Source organism: Gavia stellata, chromosome 4, assembly GCF_030936135.1.
Source record: "Gavia stellata isolate bGavSte3 chromosome 4, bGavSte3.hap2, whole genome shotgun sequence".
Lineage (NCBI taxonomy): Eukaryota > Metazoa > Chordata > Aves > Gaviiformes > Gaviidae > Gavia > Gavia stellata.
In genome coordinates, this window is record NC_082597.1 from 63,888,136 (window position 1) to 63,896,410 (window position 8,275).

Below are 8,275 nucleotides of genomic sequence, written 5' to 3' on the forward strand. Positions count from 1 at the left end.
GCCGGGGGTCTAGCTCCCACCCGAGCGGCCACACAGATCAGGTCGCTGTTGCTGGCAGCTCTGGTTCAGCAAATCCTTGATAAGCTCAGAGAGCCAGTGTGCAGGGCAGAGGGTGGAGCAAAGGAGCTTCCTGCTGCCAGGACACCTTGAACTTTCCTGCCACAACAGGGTGAGGAAAAGAGAAGGGCTACAACCAAAACAGCTCCAGCAGTAGGCGGATGCCAGCGCCAAGGCAGGTGGAGGGCCCCTGAAGGTCAAGCCTGAAGGTTTCTCCCCAGGATCTGCCACAGCCGGAGGGAGAAAAGACCTCTGGATCCAGCCCCTCCCCACAGGGTCCCAGGCCAGGCAGCTTCTGTCTTCTGAGTCTCATTTTAGTCCTGTGAAGATGGTCAAATAGACTTGAAAAGGAGAGGAGGATCAGGGTAGAGAATTTGTCTCCCTGTTTGGCTTTGATTTTGCACGTTTGTTGGCTTGACACACACACACACCCCCCCCCCCCCCCATAACTGCCCGACAGTGATGATTTTTTGGAAGGGCTGTGTGGAAGCCCAAAAAAAACAGTCTTTGGTTGCGCTGATACAGTAGGGATTGGGTTAACACAGGCTATGGGCATGTTTCCACCAAGAAATGGGATGAAACCAGTTGCTTCGTGTAGCAGCTATTACACAGTAACAATGGCCTTTCCTTAAGGACCTGTGTTGAGTTATGGGTTGGGATCAGTTCAAGCTGGGGCCTCTCTGCACAGGAGAAGCTGCTGCTGCTGTTCTTGCCCTGTGAGCCCAGCTGTGTCACCGCTTCCATCACCCATGTGCAATGTGGTGCTGAAAGAGCATTTTTTTCTCCTCCTGTAGTTATGCCACCTCCTCCATGATACAGGCAAAGCCAAGAGCTGCTCCCTCCCACCAGTACAGCTCTATCTGCAGACCAGGACGGTTGCTGGCGAAATGGTATCGGCTGAAGGGCAAGATTTTTTCTACAATCCTGGCTGGAAAAGCCACACTGCTGAAGTGCTTGTGGTGGTGTCCTGGTCTGACGAGCACCGCATGTTGCTGCTGTTCCCCAGGCTGTTGGCTCTGCTTGTTCCTCTCTTTGACCCACCACGATGTCCTTGTTAGAGAAAACTTCAGGCATTAAATGGGGCAGGAAGGCACTGGGAGAGGTGGGCTCAGCCGGGAGCAGGTTGCTGGTGCCATTCATGATTGTCACTCATGGCTTCAGGTGCTCACGTGAGAACAAAGCTGCCTGGTGCCTGTTCGGGATGTGCAGCCATCCCATGGGAAGCAAGGGGGAAGGTGCCTGGGGCAGCAATCCTAATAGGATGGGTAGTATCTAAAAATTTTCTCTTTTTTCCCCTCTGCACTGCTGAAACCCACAGGGACAGGTGTAATAGACTCCCCCCAGAAACTGCGGTGAGCTACATACAACGGGGTGCTGCTGCGCAAAACTATGAGGTTTGTTTTGTTTCTCTTTGTTTAAGAAAAACTTGAGAGCAAAACCCCCGTAGGCTTAGCCCTGCCTGGCATTTCTGTGGGGTGAACCTGCTTGTCCTCCCTGCTGGCCACCCCCCCACCGAAAACACTCTGCACCCCTCCAGCTGCGAGTATTTCCACGATGCAGCAGGACACAGGCAGACGGAGGTTCCCCCTGGAGAGAGGGCACGCCGAGCTGCAGATGAAGGCAGGTCAGCTGAAACAGCCCTGTTTACCGGCCTTGTCTCCCTGTTTTCATGTCAACATGTTGCCGGGGCTGGCGGAGTTAGGGCTGTGCTGGCCAGTCTGCGACAGCCACCTCCCAGCGCTGCGGGTGTGCGCGGCCCCGTCCTTTGGCTGGCACACGAAGGGTGGCTGAAGGTAAGTCCTGCCCAGCGGGCACACGAAGGGTGGCTGAAGGTTAAGTCGTGCCCAGCGGGCAGCTGGGCTGGGTGCATGACCCCAGCACCCATCGCTCTTGGCCTTGCTAAACATGAGTCATGGCAGGAGAGATGCTGTAAAAATGCTCTGAGGGCTCAGAGTTGCTTAAATTTAGCCTATAGGATAATCTTTATCTCTGCCTCATTTCAGTGTCTAAGTCCTTTCATGCTAGTTGTCTTTAATTTGTTTTTTTTATCTGAGCACTCTGTTGCATCAAAACTAAAACGCAACTCTTTACTGGGGAAAGGCGTTCCACTTTCTTCCAGCTTCGCTTGTCCCTCCTGAATTTCTCACCCGTGATTCCTGCGGAAAGTTGACCTGGCTGTTAATTTTGCAAAAATAATGGGTACAAAAGTGTTCTGTGCAGCACAAAATGTTTGAGGGGAAAAGACAAAACTGCTCTGCTGTTGCACGAATGATTCCATTTGTAATGAAATGGCTTTTTAATTTTAACTATTACCTAAATGCTCTTTGTCAGCTTGCAAGTAAATGTGCCCATTTCTGAGGGATGCTGAAAATGTTTTGTACAATTAACATAATGTATTTCTTTTCCCTTCCAAAATGTGTTCCCTCCGTGGTTCAGAAAGGGCCTGCTCCAAAGTCTTCTGAAGCAGTGAAAAGGCTGTGCTTGGCTTCAGTGACTTTTGGATTGGATTGGAAATGAAGGCTTTGCTCGGTAAGTTCAGACACAATGGGATCCCTATAAAATCGTCTCCTGACACAGTTTTGAATGTTTCATTTCTGCTGTGTTACATGTTTGTATTTCAGTGCTGTGACTGCCCAAAGACCGATAAGACTCTCCAAAGCCTTCCCCTAGCTTGGTTTCTACGCATTGCATGAATGCCTGTTTCCCCAGGGATGCCCTGGCACGCAAGGCACGACGGCAGCACCAGCAGAGACGGGGGCTTCCTTTCCTCAGGCTCCCATTTCCATGCAGTTCTCAAGGCAGGATTCCATTTACTCTAAAATTAGGTACTTCCCCACCCCTCCCCTTGGAGACTCTTCCACAGTGGGTAGGGCTGCTGGTCAGCTTTTCCTGGTGATTATGAAGGAGGCGATACCTACCATTCAGTGTATTTTGTGCCACGGAGAGAGCTTCACAGTTAAAGTTCTCTGATGACCAAGGTATTGCCCTTGACACATCCCCACCGGGTGTGTCGCTCAGAAAGTTACTACCTTTACCACACATGTACACCCTCACTCTGTGTGTGTATATATACATATTTTCTGTTTACATAGGCAACATGTTTATATTTTTAATTCCAAATGAAAGCTGATTGCTGCTGCAATCCTGTTCCATCCCAGCAGTGACCAGCATGATGGTAATTGAGCCATAGCATATTATTTAACTCAGGGCAAAACACACAACCCATGAGAGCACAGCAGAGCAGGTACATCATCTCTGGGCATATCAGTGATAAGAGGACAAATCCCTTTTTTCCGTATGACACTTGAGGTTGGGTTAACTACACCCCTACTCTTGTTTCAGTGTACCTGAGGTGTTGCTTTGCTTAGCTGCTGCAGTAAGAAGGAGCTTTAGGGAAAGAGAACTCAAAAGTTAACATCCCATGTAGCCACACAAAACCTTCTGCACGGTGGAGCTAAGCATGGAGTGATTATAGCTGAGATACTGATCCCAGAGCCACCTACAGCAGCATGAAACTTCCCCATGCTGCTGAAAGTGATGATAGCCCAGCTGGAGGGGTTGCATGTTTGAGACCCCCCTGAGCTCTGTGTGTTGGCGCACTGAAGTTGGTGTTTAGTTGACAATTCCCAGTTACTGTTCACAAGGGCTCTGTGCAGCCTTTGAGGCCCTGGTGTTAAACACCAAGGAGGATGCTGGGTGGTCTGTGCTATCAGTGAGACCACAGGAGCGGATCTATCTCCTATGCTTGGCTTCGTAGGTATCAAAATCTCCATGTGCAGCTCTAGAAAAGGCATCTCTTGGAAAGGCAGGTCTGTCTGTTAGCAACCCACTGTCTTTGTATTGCGGGATGAACTCCCTCCCAGGTGGCCTTTATAAAGCTCAAAAAAAGCTTAAGAGACTTTATAAAGCCCTCAAAATCACTTTAAAAAGCTCAAAACCTTAAGTGGGTGAACCTGATGCCAATGGGTCCGTTGGGTGGGGACCGTTTTGTTTGGTATCTTTGTTGATGTGAAAAATAGCTATCTAAGATAAAGCTACCTGTGAACAGGGTATTTGATTTTTAAAACTAGGCAAGAGGAGGGAAAAAATCAAAACCACAAATGTTTTACTCTTCAAATGAAAGAAGGGGAGAGGGGATCTGCTTTCTGTTGCACAGAGGAAAGCAGCTCTAGCATTTCTAATAACCCCACAACCGCACCCTTTGTGTTTTCCAGTCCAGGCTGGGGTTGCTATTAGACAAATGTTGAGCCTGTGGCCCTGCTGTGACCCCATGCTGTCCCTCTGGAGACCCCAGCGAGGGAGCCCGAGACCAGTCGGACGGGTGGCACGGGGCTGCCTGAGAAGGGCTGCCTTCAGCTCGCCTGGGCAGAGCTGCCAGCGCCGACAATGAGCCCACTGATGGGGCTCCTCGGAGCGGCACCTCATCATCAGCCATCATTATCTGACACTTAATAATAAGATTATTATAAAATAATGTTCTTATTTCATGCCTCTGGCATGCGGAAGTAGGATATGCTTTCTGCTTCTGTCCTCTGCCTGGCAAGGGTGGGAGGGAAGGGCAAGAGAGATGGTGTTATCCCCGTGCTCAGTGTTCGCTCGCTCCTCGGCTAATGGGATGGAGTGGTCAGCACAGTACAGCTTGCTTTGGTGATGAAGTGTGCACTGGGGGCAAAGGCTAATTGCTGTGCAAAGCAGAAGCAAATCCAGGTATCGTCCCATGAGCACAACAGCTTTGCTGGGGGGAAGAATATGCTGTGGTTTCAGAGGTGGGGGGAGTAGCCCTAGAAGCTGTTTTATTTTTTTGTGTCAATATACCTCAGCTAAGAACTGAATGACGACTCCTGTTCTTTAGCATTATAGCACGGGCTGCAAGGCAATGTCCTTCCTTTCCCACACCAGCTTCTTAGCCCTGCATGGTGGACATGCTGCTTTTGCACATGACGAGCGGCCGACAGCAATGAGTTAGTTCACTTCTGCCTTACTGAGAGAAGTTCCCATTTGCCAACAGAAAGTGCTGAATTTCATCATCCTTTGCTTTCTTTCCTTGGTAGGGCTGATGGAAAAAGCAGAGCTGGCCAGCAGCAGTGGCTGGTGCGGGAGGAGCATGGTGCAGCCAAAGTGGATGGATGGGAGGCCAGGGAGCCCCATGGCCAGCTCAGCTGAGCAAAACGAAAGGTTTAGGCCCACCTGCTAGAATTGCCTTATAATTTTTAATACCTCCTTTTTAGGTCACGCAGCTGGATTTCAGAAAGCAGCGGGAGCCCTCTTGCACAAGCTGACCTTGAGGAGAGGGGCCACTCTCCATTGCTTTTGAATAGAAAACCTCCGTGCTGGGAAACTCTCTGCTGTTACTCACCTTTTGTCATTGTTCCCTTGGACAAGCTGTACCCTTCGGCTTGTCAGGTCAGGGATACTGGGTACCTCTGCAAAAATAGGTCTGAGAAAGCATTTCTTTAAGGGGTACTTTACAATTTACATATAGCCATGCATTTTCATTAGCTCTTCTTTTGAGATAAAACTTCTTATGGATGCTAGATTTAAGAGTGACCAAGCCACCCTTCTTTACCAGGATGAAACCCTGCCTCCAAGCTAAGCCCTTGGTTTTAGGAGGGGCTGAATTTCTCTCTGGAGCTCTTGCTTTAGCAGCCGAAGTGGGAGAAAGTCTATAAAGCTGCTTTTCCCCGCAGCATTTGTTATTTCAAGGGGTGAGAATCAAGTTCCCCTGTCTCTGATTGCCCCAGGCTAGCGCAGCTCTCCTGACTGAGCCCCTGCCCTCCCAGCCCTCTCTTTGCTGTGTAGCTCTGCCCGTCCCCCAGCTGCAGGAAAATCATTAATCTCCCATTGTTTCCCTGGCCTTTCCCCGGCTGCCTTCGGTGAGGAAAAAGCAGCGAGAAACAGCGCAGAACTTTTCCACCTCCCTGGCGACTGACCCTCCATCTAGGGCTTACAGATGAGTTTTTATGGGTTTATAGCTCTCCGTGTACAGCAAGTTTCAAAGGCTCTCGCTCTTTCTTGGGTGGCCGGGGCGGTGTGAGCCAGCATGCCCCATCTGTTATTAGTCTCAACAAGCTGCGTGCTGCTGCAACGCGGCTCGCGCTTGTCACGGACCTGACGCAGAGGTTGTGACCGAGCCAGAAAGCGCTGGGTCCAGACCACTTGGGGCTTGTTTCGGGACAAAAAAGGTTTCCCTTCTGGTCCAGACCAGTCCTGACCTTAAAAGAAAAGGTTTGCTGTGCCCTGTGCGAGACAGGACAGTTGGCCGGGGTGCTTTGCTTGCCGCCCTCCTTGCGCGGTGCACTGCTTGCAGCCATGCCAACGCACAACCCTGCTGTCGTCGCTTGACGGGACTGCGGCCAGCCGAGGGGAGAGCTCACCCCTTCCCTGGGGAGAGGGCCTGCCAGAAAGGAGTGCAGTGGCTGAGAGGTAAACCCGAGTAACACTTTCTCCAGAGCAACTTACAGCACCGGGATTTACCCTGCCCAAAACCCGGTGTGTTTTAATGCAGTGCAATACTGCTGGAAAACAGCAACCGGGGATAGTGTGAGTGGTTTCTCGGTTAACTGTTCTTTTGCCAAAGCAAAAGATTGATGGGTGGGGGGCAGTGTTGACAGAGGCATGGCTGGCAGCAGGTGCCTTTGGGCAAGCCTCCTGTACCTGCAGGAATGGATGAAGGACGAATGCTCTGCTTTCTTCAGAGTGGGGCTGGGAAGGGTTTCCTGGCTGGAAAGAGGTTTCTCTTTTTGTTTTTAATTTTTCTCTCATTCCAAATCAAGATGAAAGTGAGCCTTTGGCGTTTTTCACTGACTGATTACCGAGGAAAAGTAGAACCCTGGGTTTGAATGGTTTGAAGAAGTTTAACTAAGATCTTTCCAAATATTTGAGTTTTGTTCTTTTAATTCTAAGGGTTTAACATTTTTTTTATGGAAGTTAACTGTAGGTTTAGAAATACAAACTGCTTTAAATTGTAGTCTCTTCACACTTTTCAGTCTAAAGAAGTTAAGATGGGACATTTTGATGATCTTTTAAACTTTTCGAAAATCAGAGCTAGGGAATCTGTTTACTTTCTTGCATGAGTGCTGGGGGTCTCTTGCAGCTTTTGTGTCTTTTTCCTGTGAAAAATACAGTTTGCTGAAAAATGTCCAACCAACATAAAGATTATATCCTTACTCAACCCACTGGAGTTGGCACATGATATGTTTTATTTTAACAAGCTACTAGTTGTCATATATTTTCAACATCTTAAATCATTTAGTGAATGTGGGTACAGAGAGTAGGACAAAGAAAACTCATAGGACAATTGACCAAATACAAACTTGTGACTACAGTGCTCTTATGAACCAAGTTTTAGTATCTTGCAAAGTATAAGTATTTCTCTCACATTTAAGATAAATCTTTCATATGTTATAAAGAAAATTATTAGAAACCACATTAAAAAACGTGTGGTAAGACAAGGTTCATGGAGAGAGAGGGAGGGTTAAGGACAATTGACTTCCCATCCCCGTCAACAAGTAGAAGTGAGGATATAAAGGGATTTTGTTTTGCTATTTATAAAATGTAGGCTTGCTACAAAATTAAATGCATGCAAGAAGTGTATCTACTTGCATGTTTTTCTCTGAGTAATAATTATTACTGTGTTTGTGCATGCAAATCAGTTAATTTTGGCAATTTGTATGTTCAGGTTACTCAAAGTAAATAATAAGAAGCATATAGACAAAAGGAACTTTTATGAAATGTATGATATTTCATGTATCTTGTTTTGAAAACAGTCCTTTATGGGGAGAAAATGCTTTTTAAATCTTAAAATTTGTTTCAATTTAAATAAAATAGTCCTCTTGTCCCCATCCCCATATAACGTGCTCCAGATGTGTTTGCAATGTTGTGTTCATACTACCAGTGAAAGCGATAAAAAACAGTCAGGCCTCTTTCACCTGTCTAATTGCAAGGTGCAATTAATGATTTTTCTTCTCTGTCTTGTGGAAGACAAAGGTAAATTGGGTCCTTCACAGGCTCAGCATCCAAAACCCAAATCAAGGACCTGGGTGCACTGGCCTGAAGCATCTTTGGCCCAGCAGAGGACAGGGCAGGGTATTTGCTCATCGTCTGTCCTAGCGGCCCAGTGGCTCCCCTTTTTCCCTGTGTGACACACACACACCTTAGCATCCGTCACTGCGCTGGTGGGATACAATGTCATGTGGGTCCAAGGAGGCTTTTAGGAGGT